Genomic DNA, 13,924 nt, shown 5'->3' on the forward strand with positions numbered 1-13,924 from the left:
ACTTGGTCCGGTGATGTACTGGGCCATACGCACTACCCCCTGTAATGCCTTGCGGTCGGAGGCCGAGCAATTGCCATACCAGGAAGTGATGCAACCAGTCATGCTCTCGATGGTGCAGCTGTGGAACCTTTTGAGGATTTAAGGACCCATGCCAAATGTTTTCAGTCTCCTGGGGGGGGGGGGTTGTAGTGCCATCTTCACAACTGTCTTTGTGTGCTTGGACCTTGTTGGTTTGTTGGTGATATGGACGCCAAGGAACTTGAAGCTCTCAACCTGTTCCACTACAACCCCGTCAATGAGAATGGGGGCGGGCTCTGTCCTCCTTTTCCAGTAATCCACAATCATCTCCTTTGTCTTGATCATGTTGAGAGAGAGGTTGTTGCCCTTGCACCACACTGTCAGGTCTCTGACCTCCTCTGTATAGGCTGTCTCATCGTTGTCGATGATCAGGCCTACCACTGTTGTGTCATCTGAAAACTTAATGATGGTGTTGGAGTCGTGCCTGGACGTGCAGTTATGAGTGCACAGGGAGTATAGGAGGGGACTGAGCATGCACGCCTGAGGGGCCCCCGTGTTGAGGATCAGCCTGGAGGATGTGTTGTACCTACCCTTACCACCTGGGGGCGGTCCGTCAGCAAGTCCAGGATCCAGTTTCAGAGGGAGGTGTTTAGTTACAGGGTCCTTAAATTAGTGATGAGCTTTGAGGGCACTATGGTGTTGAACGCCGTGCAATGAAAATTGGAGTGGGTCTAGGGTTTCTGGGATAATGGTTTTGATGTGAGCCATGACCAGCCTTTCAAAGCATTTCATGGCTACAGACGTGAGTGCTATGGGTCGGTAGCCATATAGACAGGTTAACTTTGTGTTCTTGGGCACAGGGGCTATGGTGGTCTGCTTGAAACATGTTGGTATTACAGACTCAGACAGGGAGAGGTTGAAAATATCAGTGAAGACACTTGCCAGTTGGTCAGCGCATGCTCGGAGTACACATCCTGGTAATTCGTCTGGCCCTGCAGCCTTGTGAATGTTGCCCTGTTTAAAGGTCTTACTCACATTGGCTGCAGAGAGCATTCTCAGTCATCAGGAACAGCTGTTGCTCTCATGCATGCTTCAGTGTTATTTGCCCCGAAGCGAGCATAGAAGTTATTTAGCTCGTCTGGTAAGCTCGTGTCACTGGGCAGCTCACGGCTGTGCTTCCCTTTGTAGTCTGTGATAGTTTTCAGGCCCTGCCACGTCCGACAAGCATCGGAGCCGGTGTAGTATGATTAGATCGTAGACCTGAATTGACGCTTTGCCTGTTTGATGGTTCGTGGGAGGGCATAGCAGGATTTCTTATAAGCTTCTGGGTTAGAGTCCCGCTCCTTGAAAGTGGCAGCTCTACCTTTAGCTCAGTGCGAATGTTGCAAATATTAGCTAATGTGTTATAGTTTGTTTACTCAACAAGTTCTGCTCGAAGTGATCTGAATTTGCACAAGCTTGTTGAGTAAAATTACTCATGGATGTTCCCAGTTTATATGCTTAAGGTACTCTAAATAATCAATCTTCCCTACCACAGCAGTCATTCTCAATCCATGTTGTGGGTGATTAAAAGTTTCAATTGTTGGATATCCTCAATCTGGCTAGATTCCAATAGGAATTACACATCACTTTGCAAGTCACATTTAAGGCTACAGGAATGACAGCCATTAAATACAACAACCATGTCTCTGTCGCTAACAAATACAGTTATGAGTGGTAACTACAATTCACTCAAAAGGCAAGGCACAGTGGTAAATATGCAAATATTTTAGAGAGAATTCTCAACTTGAATTGTACTGGTTGAATTGTAGTATTCACTCAGCCAAAAGTTGAATTATGTTGAACAATGTCCATAAGAGGCCATTATTAACAGCATTTTCTCACTTAAATCCTACATTTGACCTTGATCTTACAGCAGCTGACATGTGACCTTTATTTTCAACCAAGAAATATAAATACATTAGATGCTGTAAAACACTTTGGTGCTTGTATTCCATATGTATAGCTATGCATAAAGGGATCATTGCAATTACTGTATGTGCATGCAGACAGGTGAGAGCTTGACGCTATCATGTGGCCTTACGCTCTTAGTTCTCACATGGATCAGAGCACGTGATAAGGATGAGATAGATTCCCTTTGACACAGTTCATTATAAAAACTTCATTTAGCTTAGAGTATTTCACCAGATCACTAGGGATGGCACCTATACCTCGTAACACAGTTACATACTGCAGACACACACTGTATACTGCCCTGCCGCTTCTAGCCAGTATTGTTGGCTTGATTTACAACGGGTGTAGACTGTTAATTACCGGGTGACATTGAAAAGCACAGAGGATTTATGATATTCAGCGACCCCCCTTGTGGCAGCTACAGGAGATGAGCCACACAATGGTGAACATCAATGTGTGAGAGGAAGAAAAAGGCATTTCCCAGTTTCTCACAGCAAGGCTTTAAAAGCCACTGGCCTAAACATATTAAGCCTTGTTCCAGGAAGCAAAAAGGCAAAGACCATTCCTCCCTCAGACCAATAATAATTGTTTGTCCCTCTTAAACATAGTTTTACCCTTGCACACCATACTGAATACCCACAGATAATTTAGACCCAATAAATCACATATTTACTTTGATGTGATATTAATGCATTTTCTCATTTGGGGGCTGGCTAGTGGCTCCTCGTCACAATCCTGTCAATGGAATAATACAGGATTCAATGCAAGGACATATTCCCCTCGCTTGCTATTGGGGGTGTATTTCTACCTCATGTTTCTGTGGTCATTGCAGCTGAAATACATATGAACATTAAGTAGGCTGAAGTTTCTTTTTATCAGGAGTTGCCATAATAAAAATGTAACTTAATAATGTCGTCACTCAATGTGTAGTTTCTCTGTGACTCCTCCGGTATTCACAATGGCTGCCAGTTCCATTGGCATGGTGGGTCTGTATTTTCCTTCCCAAGATGGCAGGCTTTCACAATGATACTAATTTGTCGGAAGCTATTAAGCATGCTTTTAGCTTTATTGCCTCTCATTATAACACATAATAACAAGATGTCCAGACATGACTGCCTAATTGCATTGGAGCATATTCATTATTCACTTATCCATTCAAATGAGTGCTTCTGTAGGGCACTATGAAATCCTCTTTGCCAATACTTAAATGCTACAGCACGGGTGGATGATATAGAACCGAATCACATGATTCAGACATGCTATGACAGGATTAATAATGTAAAGTAAGGGAGCACAACAGTATTTTTTTTAAACCAATGTGTCTATAAGAGGTTTTAGCTGTCTCAGAAATAGCTGCTTAAAGGGCAACAAAGGGTAGTATCTGCGTGGATGCAAAGTCATGTAGGTGAAAGAAGAGCACTGTTGTGAATTATGATATGTTTATGTTTGCTGTTCACCAAAGCAATTATTAAGGAAGCATAAAACATCAGTCTAAGTATTTTAACACAAATATCATCATATCTGTTGTATCGGTCCCGTGCCATAACTCAAGGATTTGGAACTATAATGAAAGGGTTAATAATCAGATATCAGATTGTTATTTATTTATTTCTATTGGAAATATTTGAAAGTACATTTGAAAATATAGACCTGGGTTCAAATGCATGGGCGTGTATTTGAGTATTTTGAAATAATGTATATACCAATACTTTCCAAGTATATTTCCAAATACATTCCAACATTCAAATACTTGTATTTTCCAATAAAAAAATACTTACTTCCAAATGTCTTTAAAAGTAATTAAAATACCCTAAATAGTATTTGAACAGAGGTCTGTAATTCATGTACCACATTCAGTTACCTTACATTGCATGTTCCTGTAGATGGGGAAGGATGGCATCAGAGATGAGGCTTCTCAGCCAATGACAGATGGAGTGGTTGGCATTGAGTCCTGATTTAAAAATCGGGTACCTTCTGTATTTTCTACCATACATCTGCTCACTGTTTACAGACCTCCAACAACAATGGACATATTCCTCCATTCTTTCGAAATTCAATGAAATGTGTTTTCATGAAAGGAGCCAGAGCTGCAAAAGGAGAACAAGACGAGAGAGCAGTGAAAGTAAACAATGATGAGCCATGAAAGGGTCAGAGTTGGGATGCCTACACAGCGTAGATGACATTTAAGACTTTATCTGCAGTTTCTGCATGGGCAAAAAAGGGACAGGGACATGGAATATAAACCCTTTCATCTGAAGTTTGATCTTTCCCTGAATACAGTCATCTTACAAGTAGAAAGGCTGGCCAAAAGGTTTTCTTGATAGCTGAGAAAGTCAGATACTACAAATAAGGAAGTGGATTATACTTCCAGGAGAAGGGGACAGGGAAAAAAAATATTTTATTTTCTACCAAGCTGTTATAAGCTTTGATCAGAGGATGAACCCTCTCTTTGATGCACAAATATATTCTTACAAAACCGTATCTATCTATACTGCTAGTCCTAATTTTAGTTTTTATCAAAACCAACAAATGTCCAACGTGTCCCAGTAGTTCCCTTTGTAGATCGATACTTATTGTGCCACTGGAAATGCAAAGGCAGACTAAAAACTACAAAAGTACTCAGGCACACCAAGGGATGAGACAAATAAACCACCCCTGCACTATATATGTAAAAAATAAAGCAGTATAACTGCTGTCTTTACATGGGGTTTGGGTAGTTTGGTGGATGTTGTCATAAAAAGAGTATATGGCCCCACAATGTCAAATAAAAATGAAACATTTGTAACTGTCCCTATGTCCTTTTGATCTAATCTATGTCTATAAAGCATTACTACATAAATGATAAGGCTCCCTGTGTTAAAGATAACAGAAAGATGAGATAATCATATTAAGAAGACAGAGGTCACTTTCCAAGGACACTGATACTAAAGTAGACGCTGGTTGAATGTACGGGGAACTCACTGTCACAGTCAGATTAAAGACAAATACAGATCAGTATCAAAGGACATGTTGGAAAATTACCTTGCCAACTTTCAGAACAGTTGTAATTTGAATATAGCCATTTTATATGCAGGAACAATAAGAATTTCAAAACAAACACCATCTCCAACAATTAACCTACCGTCCTTTGGGACTCATAGCTGGCGGGAATATGTTGATTTTAATGATGAAAAACCTCTCTGTGGCCCTCTGTCATAGTCCCATTGTATACATTGTGCATTTTATTAGTAAATTGTGCATTAAATTGATGGTCAAAGATTTTTGACTGCTTCTATGTGAGAATATTGTTCTGCACCCGTTTGCTCGTAGGACCTCGATGCTCGTTAAGTAACTCACTCTCCTTGTCATAAACTTTCATTTTAATCATAGGCTTCAATGATTTAGAAAATGTCCCCCCCTCCTTTTACCACAGCAATGGATATACCATAACAATGGATATAATTTGTGCCTTAACAAAGGAGCTGAGAATTATCTACACTATGCCGGAATTAACTCCATTTCAACACCAATCGCTTTACCTGAAAATACCATGTACTCTAGAGAATGTCACTGTGCCTGCTAGATACCGTATCCAACTAAGGGACTTTAAAAATGAAACAGATATGGTTAGATATGTACAGTGCCTTCAGAAAGTATTCACACCCCTTGACTTTTTCCACATTTTGATGTGTCACAGTCTGAATTTAAAATGAGTTACATTTAGATTTTGTCTCACATTTTTATGAATTAATTAAAAATGAAAAGGTCAAATGTCTTGAGTCAATAAGTATTCAACCCCTTTGTTATGGCAAGCCTAAATAACTTCAGGAGTAAAAATGTGCTTAACAAGTCAGATAATACGTTGCATGGACTCACTATGTGTGCAATAATAGTGTTTAACATCATTTTTGACTGACTACCTGTCTATTTGGTAGGTCAGGGTGTGACTAGGGTGGGAAATCTATGGTTATATTTCTTTGTGGGCCGAGTATGGTTCCAATCAGAGGCAGCTGTCTATCGTTGTCTCTGATTGGGGATCATACTTAGGCAGCCCTTTTTCCCACCTTCTGTTGTGGGATCTTGTCTTTGTTTGTTGCATGGGTTGCAATCCTAAGCTTTTCGTTCGTTGAGTTGTTTATTGTTCTTTTGGTGGAACATTTTAATAAAGAAAATATACGTCTACCACGCTGCACCTTGGTCTCATTCGAACGACGAACGTAACAGAAGATCCCACCACCAACGGCCCAAGCAGCGTGGACAGGAGGACTGGACCTGGGAGGAAATCCTGGAGGGAGCAGGACCCTGGACAAGGGCCGGGGAGTATCGCCGTCCGAAGGAGGAGATAGAGATAGCGAAACGGAACGGCGACGATATGAGGAGTTAGCTCAATGAAGCAAGCACGAGAGGCAGCCCCCAATTTTTTTGGGGGGGGCACACGGGAGATTGGCGGAGTCAGGGTTCAGACCTGAGCCAAATCCCCGTGCTTACCGTGGGGAGCGTGTGACTGGTCAGGCACCGTGTTATGCGATGATGCACACGGTGTCTCCAGTGAGCATTCACAGACCGGCCGGCTCTGTGCCAGCGCCCATTTGCCGGGTGGAAGTTGGCATCCATCCAGGACAGGTTGTGCCAGCTCTACGCTCGAGACCTCCAGTGCGCCTCCACGGCCCAGTGTAATCTGGTGCCTGCTCCATGCACCGCACCAGGCTTCCAGTGCATCTCCCCAGTCCGGTGAGACCTGTTTCGGTTCCACATACCAGGCCTCCAGTATGTCTCCCCAGCCTGGTAAGCCCTGTGGCAGCTCCACGCACCAGGCTTCCAGTACGTCTCCTCAGTCCGGTGAGACCTGTTCCGGCTCCACATACGAAGCCTCTAGTGATGATCCATGGCACGAAGCCTCCAGTGATGATCCATGGCACGAAACCTCCAGTGATGATCCATGGCGCGGAGCCTGTAGGGATGATCCATGGCACGAAGCCTCCAGTGATGATCCATGGCACGAAGCCTCCAGTGATGATCCATGGCTCGGAGCCTGTAGTGATGATCCATGGCACGAATCCTCCAGTGATGATCCATGGCATGAAGCCTCCAGTGAGTCAGTCCGGAGCCTCCCACGACGGTCCGCATTCCGGAGCCTCCTGCGAGGGTCCCCAGCCCGGAGCCCCCAGCGACGGTCCCCAGTTCAGGGTCTCCAGCGACGGTCCGCAGTCCAGAGCCTCCAGCAACGGTCCGCAGTCCAGAGCCTCCAGCAACGGTCCGCAGTCCAGAGTGACGATCCGCAGTCCAGAGCCTCCAGCGACGATCTGCAGTCCGGAGCCTCCAGCGGTGGTTCACAGTTCAGAGCATCCGGCAATGATCCACGGTCCGGTTCCTCCGGCTACGATTCACGGTCCGGAGTCTCCGGTGATGGTCCACGGTCCGGTTCCACAGAAGCAGAGGGATCAGCGTAGGGAGCGGGGGCTACGTCCCGAACCGGAGCCGCCACCGAAGGTAGATGCCCACCCGGACCCTCCCCTATAGGTTCAGGTTTGCCGGCCGGGATTCCGCACCTTTGGTGGGGGGTTACTGTCACGCCCTGACCTTAAAGATCCTTTAAAGATCCTTTAAATTCTCTATTTGACTAGGGCGGGAAATCTATGTTTATATTTCTTTGTTGGCCGAGTATGGTTCCCAATCAGAGGCTGTCTATCGTTGTCTCTGATTGGGGATCATACTTAGGCAGCCCTTTTTCCCACCTTCTGTTGTGGGATCTTGTCTTTGTTTGTTGCATGGGTTGCACTCCTAAGCTTTTCTTTCGTTGAGTTGTTTCTTGTTTTTTGGTGGAACATTTCAATAAAGAAAATGTATGCATACCACGCTGCACTTTGTAGTGTTACGACGAACGTAACACTACCTGTCACGACTTCCACCAAAGTCGGTCCCTCTCATTGTACGGCCGGCGTTTGGCGGTCGACGTCACTGGTCTTCTAGCCATCGCTGATCCATCTTTCATTTTCTATTGGTTTTGTCTTTATTTTCTATACACCTGGTTTTCATTATCCAATTACATGTTAATGTATTTAACCCTCTGTTTTCCAAATGTTTGTTTGCAGTTAGTTTTTTGGTCAATTGTATTTGTTTACCTTGTGCCTTTAATTTTTGAGTAAAGTACATTGCTCACTCATTTTGTTCTCCTGTGCCTGACTTCATGCACCAGCTACACTCACCTTCTGACACTACCTCATCTCTGTACCCCACAGATACAATTATCTGTAAGGTCCCTCAGTCGAGTAGTGAATTTCAATCACAGATTAAATCACAAAGACCAGGGTAGTTTTCCAATGTCTCGTTATGGGTGAAAATAAAAACAAGCAGACATTGAATATCCCTTTGAGCATGGTTAATTACACTTTGGATGGTGTATCAATACACCCAGTCACTACAGAGATACAGGCATCCTTCCGAACTCAGTTACCGGAGAGAAAGCAAACTGCTCATGGATTTCACCATCGGGCCAATGGTGACTTTACAACAGTTCCAGAGTTTAATGGCAGTGATAGGAGAAAACTGAGGGTGGATTAACAACATTGCAGTTACTCCACGATACTAACTTAAATGACAGAAGCCTGTACAGAATTCAAATATTTCGAAACATTTAGCCTGCTTAAAATATTTTTCAATTTTCATTTTGTCCCCCACACCAGAAGTAAACATATACATACAAACAACAGTTTAGAGACGCACATAAACAACGACTACATCTCATCTGTCTAGACCGACAGGCTCACACTCCCCATCTCTTTTGCCTACATTATTGTTTACCACATGGCCTTAAATTGTACCAATTTGTTATTCTTGGTCACTCATGCTATTTCAAAATTGAAAAAATAAATGATTAGATTTTTCCATTGTGTTTATGATGGCGGATTGATTGATTTCCAAGTTTTTAGTTAGTACGTTTTTTCAAGATGAGTCATGAGAAGAGAATAGTCCAGCCCATTGGGTATCTCACTACACCCCCATATGCCATGTCTTCAAAAATGCAGACAGACAGATTAAACGTAAGTTTACATTGTAATACCTCTGACCAGTGGCGATTTTAACATTTAAATCTGAGTGGGGCAAACACCTCAGATACATGCCAGCAGAGCCACTACACAGCACTAAATAATACATTAATTGCACTATAACGGTGACAAACAGCGCCGACAAACTGTTAGGGCCTACATAAAGCTGTCCCAACATCAGGAGTCCCAACAGCAAAACAGTTCATTCAGCCTCATTTACTGCCTTTAATACAAATATAACTGATATGGCTGACTTGCTTAAACAAATGTGGTTTCTATTGACAATTGAGATGTACAAACTATGGCATAAGGGGACGATGAGCAGATAAGAGGCAATACGCAATTTCGATTAAGACATTGATGAGCGAGTTAGGATGGATGTAGTCAATATAACTATTTGTTCAGCACTTTTGAAAAGTACAGCGACAGAATTCAGAACATGGGCCGTTCTTACAGTATTCTCCCTGTACACCAAGTCAGAACCATAGGATAAATAAAGGGGGCATATAAGAGGACAATGAAAGCTTTTAGAATATTCGATGATGACATTTCACTAAAACAGGCTATAGGCTAAATGTGCACCACCAAGTCAGAAGAGTGGGCTAAGTTATGAGGGAAAAGGGACTAAATTATTAGGGTGAGACACATGGGCTAATAACAGCTTGTTACACAACATACACTTAATATTACTGTCTTTGCTACTGTATACATATCTCCGTGGCATCTTCCATAATTTATGCAGCAGCATACAAGACATTGGACTATCCTTGTTGTGCTGTGCTCACCTGAACAGGAAGGTAGCGCAGCATACCTTCTTGTGGGCTCTCGAAAGAGGCCCGAAATCCCAACTTGGAATTCAGAGTTGGATTTTCTGTATATTCCCAGTCGGAGCTAATTGAACTCACTGAAGCCTGAGATTTCCCAAATCCAAATTTCTCAGTTGTTTTGAATGCGGCAGAAGTCATGCTGAATTGACAGCATAGCTAATGTATTCAAACTTCTTTGGCCCAGGGCGCTATTCTTTGTGATATCCAATTGGTTGTTACGATCTTGTCTCATCGCTGCAATTCCCCTCCGGACTCGGCAAACTGCACTGCTTTTTGATACACTGCTCACTTAAACCTGGAAGCCAGCCGCACCAATGTGTTGGTGGAAACATCGACTGGCCCGCCACAAGGAGTCATCAGAGCATGATGAGACAAGAACATCTTGTTTTATCTGTGGCCAATGACTTTGAGCCTTCTTGGATGGGCACTTCTAATGTAACTCTATGGCACCACCCAAGGGGCTTGAATTTTCGAGTGACAGAACACTGAGCCAATCACGGCGCAACTAGAGAACATACGTAGCGCAGGGGGGAACCAACCCCGCTACGTATTTTTCGCTAGCTTCCCCACCACCACAGAAACCACTTAGCAAGTGCAAGTCCTGTTAATACATTTTTTATTATTCTTTTTTATCTAAATATATTTTTTGGGGTGGGGGGTTCGAGGTGAGGAGGAGGATTATTTAAGATACTGTTTGAAGAGGTAGGGTTTAAGATGTTTTCGGAAGATGGGCAGGGACACTGCTGTCCTAGCTTCAGGGGGAAGCTGGTTCCACCATTGGGGTGCCAGGACAGAGAAGAGCTTGGACTGGACTGAGCGTGAGCTGCCCTACTGTAGGGGTGGGAGGGCCTAGAGACCTGAGGTGGAAGAACGGAGTGCTCAGGTTGGGGTGTAGTGTTTGAGCATAGAGATAGGCAGTTCCTCTTGCTGTTCCGTAGGTAAGCACCATGGTATTGTAGTGGATGCGAGCTTCAACTGGAAGCCAGTGGAGTGTGCGGAGGAGCAGGTTTACATGAGAGAACATGGGAAGGTTGAAAACCAGGCGGCTGCTGTGTTCTGGATAAATTGCAGGGGTTTGATATCCCAAGCGGGGAGCCCAGCCAACAGCGAGTTGCAGTAGTCCAGACGGGAGAGGACAAGTGCCTGAATTAGGACCTGTGCCGCTTCCTGTGTGAGATAGGGTCATACACTATGGATGTTGTAGAGCATGAACCTGCAGGAGCAGGTCACTGCTTTGATGTTTGCAGAGAACAACAGGGTGTTGTCCAGGGTCACGGCAAGATTCTTTGCACTCTGGGAGAGCGACACTGTGGAGTTGGCAACCATGATGGAAAGGTCTTTGAGCGGGCAGGCCTTCCCCGGGAGGAAGAGCAGTTCCATCCAGGTTGAGCTTGAAGTGGTGGGTTGACATCCAAGTTGAGATATCTGCCAGGCATGCAGATATGCGTGTCGCCACCTAGGTGTCAGAAGGGTGTAGGAGAAAAGTAGATGAGTATCATCCACATAGCAGTGATAGTAGAGACCATGTGAGGATATGACGGAGCCGAGTGACTTGGTATATAGCGAGAAGAGGGCCTAGAACCAAGCCCTGAGGGACACCAGTAGTGAAAGCACATGGTGCGGACACAGATCCTCTCCACGTCACCTGGTAGGAGCAGCCTGCCAGGTAGGATGCAATCCAAGAGATGCCCAGCCCTGAGAGGGTGGACAGGAGGATCTGATGGTTCACGGTGTCAAAGACAGCCCCTCTATATAAAGTGAGTTTCTGAAACACAGTGTCCTTCTTTGCTGATCTGAAGAAGAAACTGAATGAAAGAGAGTCCAGCGAGGATAGGGAGGGGAAAAAGTTTGCCCATATTTTCAAACCTGTGCTACTTCATTTATTTATGGCAATTTAAGCAATTTAATATATTTGTTTAAGCTTGGCCTATTTATTAGGCTATTACGCAGCAGAAAGCTAGATTTGTCAGCATAAAGCTGCGTGACATACTCATTCATGGCTTTGGATCAAAAATAAAATAAAAAAGTACCAACTTGATTTCTGATAGTCTTTCATAACGAAATGTTTTGACAAAGTTAATCTGTTCATGTTGTGTGTTTTCAAATATTTGTGACATTGTGGATACAATGAAGAATGTAAATAAATAAAATCAATCCTATTCATAATTAATAATCAAATGCGTGTTGTAAGATTTTATTTTATATTTTTAGACAATACAAAACATACACATACAAACAACAACTACATTACACCTGCCCAGACCCACCTGCTCACACCCGCATCTACAGAGTACGCATCACTATCCAACAAATTGCCTCAAACTGCACCATTTTGTTTCTCTCTGTCGCCCACACAAACTTTCAACATTTGGATAATATATAATTTAAAGGCTGGCCTTGGTTGATTTTCAGTTTTTAAGTATACGTTTTTAAAGATGATTGATGACAAAAAGACCAACCCATAGGGTATCTCATTGCAACCTTATATGCCATGTCTTGAAATATGCAGATAGATGGATTAAAATTTCATTTCCATTGTAATACTTCTGACAACAAAATGTCTAACTCCACCCATAACTTTTGGACTTTATAACATTCCCAGAAGGCATGGATTATGGAAAATGAATCTGGTAATCTAATTTAATTTACTGCGGCACTAAGACCTGTGGGTCTATTGAAGATAGACACCTCCTCTTAATGAGTTCCGAGAGCCGATCCGTTACCCTACAAAGTAATATCAATTTATTTAGCCTAATTGTTTTTATGACTACAGACAGTAGACTATCATTACTATTTTCTTGCATTAACAACATTTGGCTAAAAATAAACCATGCCATGAATTAAGAACAGATAATTTTTTGCACAATCCAAAGCGGCACATTGACAACTCAAATCGGTTTCAAGAGCCTTCTAATATTAGACAACAAATATACAGTGCCTTGCGAAAGTATTCGGCCCCCTTGAACTTTGCGACCTTTTGCCACATTTCAGGCTTCAAACATAAAGATATAAAACTGTATTTTTTGTGAAGAATCAACAACAAGTGGGACACAATCATGAAGTGGAACGACATTTATTGGATATTTCAAACTTTTTTAACAAATCAAAAACTGAAAAATTGCAAAATTATTCAGCCCCTTTACTTTCAGTGCAGCAAACTCTCTCCAGAAGTTCAGTGAGGATCTCTGAATGATCCAATGTTGACCTAAATGACTAATGATGATAAATACAATCCACCTGTGTGTAATCAAGTCTACGTATAAATGCACCTGCACTGTGATAGTCTCAGAGGTCCGTTAAAAGTGCAGAGAGCATCATGAAGCACAAGGAACACACCAGGCAGGTCCGAGATACTGTTGTGAAGAAGTTTAAAGCCGGATTTGAATACAAAAAGATTTCCCAAGCTTTAAACATCCCAAGGAGCACTGTGCAAGCGATAATATTGAAATGGAAGGAGTATCAGACCACTGCAAATCTACCAAAACCTGGCCGTCCCTCTAAACTTTCAGCTCATACAAGGAGAAGACTGATCAGAGATGCAGCCAAGAGGCCCATGATCACTCTGGATGAACTGCAGAGATCTACAGCTGAGGTGGGAGACTCTGTCCATAGGACAACAATCAGGCGTATATTGCACAAATCTGGCCTTTATGGAAGAGTGGCAAGAAGAAAGCCATTTCTTAAAGATATCCATAAAAAGTGTTGTTTAAAGTTTGCCACAAGCCACCTGGGAGACACACCAAACATGTGGAAGAAGGTGCTCTGGTCAGATGAAACCAAAATTGAACTTTTTGGCAACAATGCAAAACGTTATGTTTGGCGTAAAAGCAACACAGCTCATCACCCTGAACACACCATCCCCACTGTCAAACATGGTGGTGGCAGCATCATGGTTTGGGCCTGCTTTTCTTCAGCAGGGACAGGGAAGATGGTTAAAATTGATGGGAAGATGGATGGAGCCAAATACAGGACCATTCTGGAAGAAAACCTGATGGAGTCTGCAAAAGACCTGAGACTGGGACGGAGATTTGTCTTCCAACAAGACAATGATCCAAAACATAAAGCAAAATCTACAATGGAATGGTTCAAAAATAAACATAT

This window comes from Oncorhynchus masou, chromosome 12, assembly GCF_036934945.1.
Source record: "Oncorhynchus masou masou isolate Uvic2021 chromosome 12, UVic_Omas_1.1, whole genome shotgun sequence".
Classification (NCBI taxonomy): domain Eukaryota; kingdom Metazoa; phylum Chordata; class Actinopteri; order Salmoniformes; family Salmonidae; genus Oncorhynchus; species Oncorhynchus masou.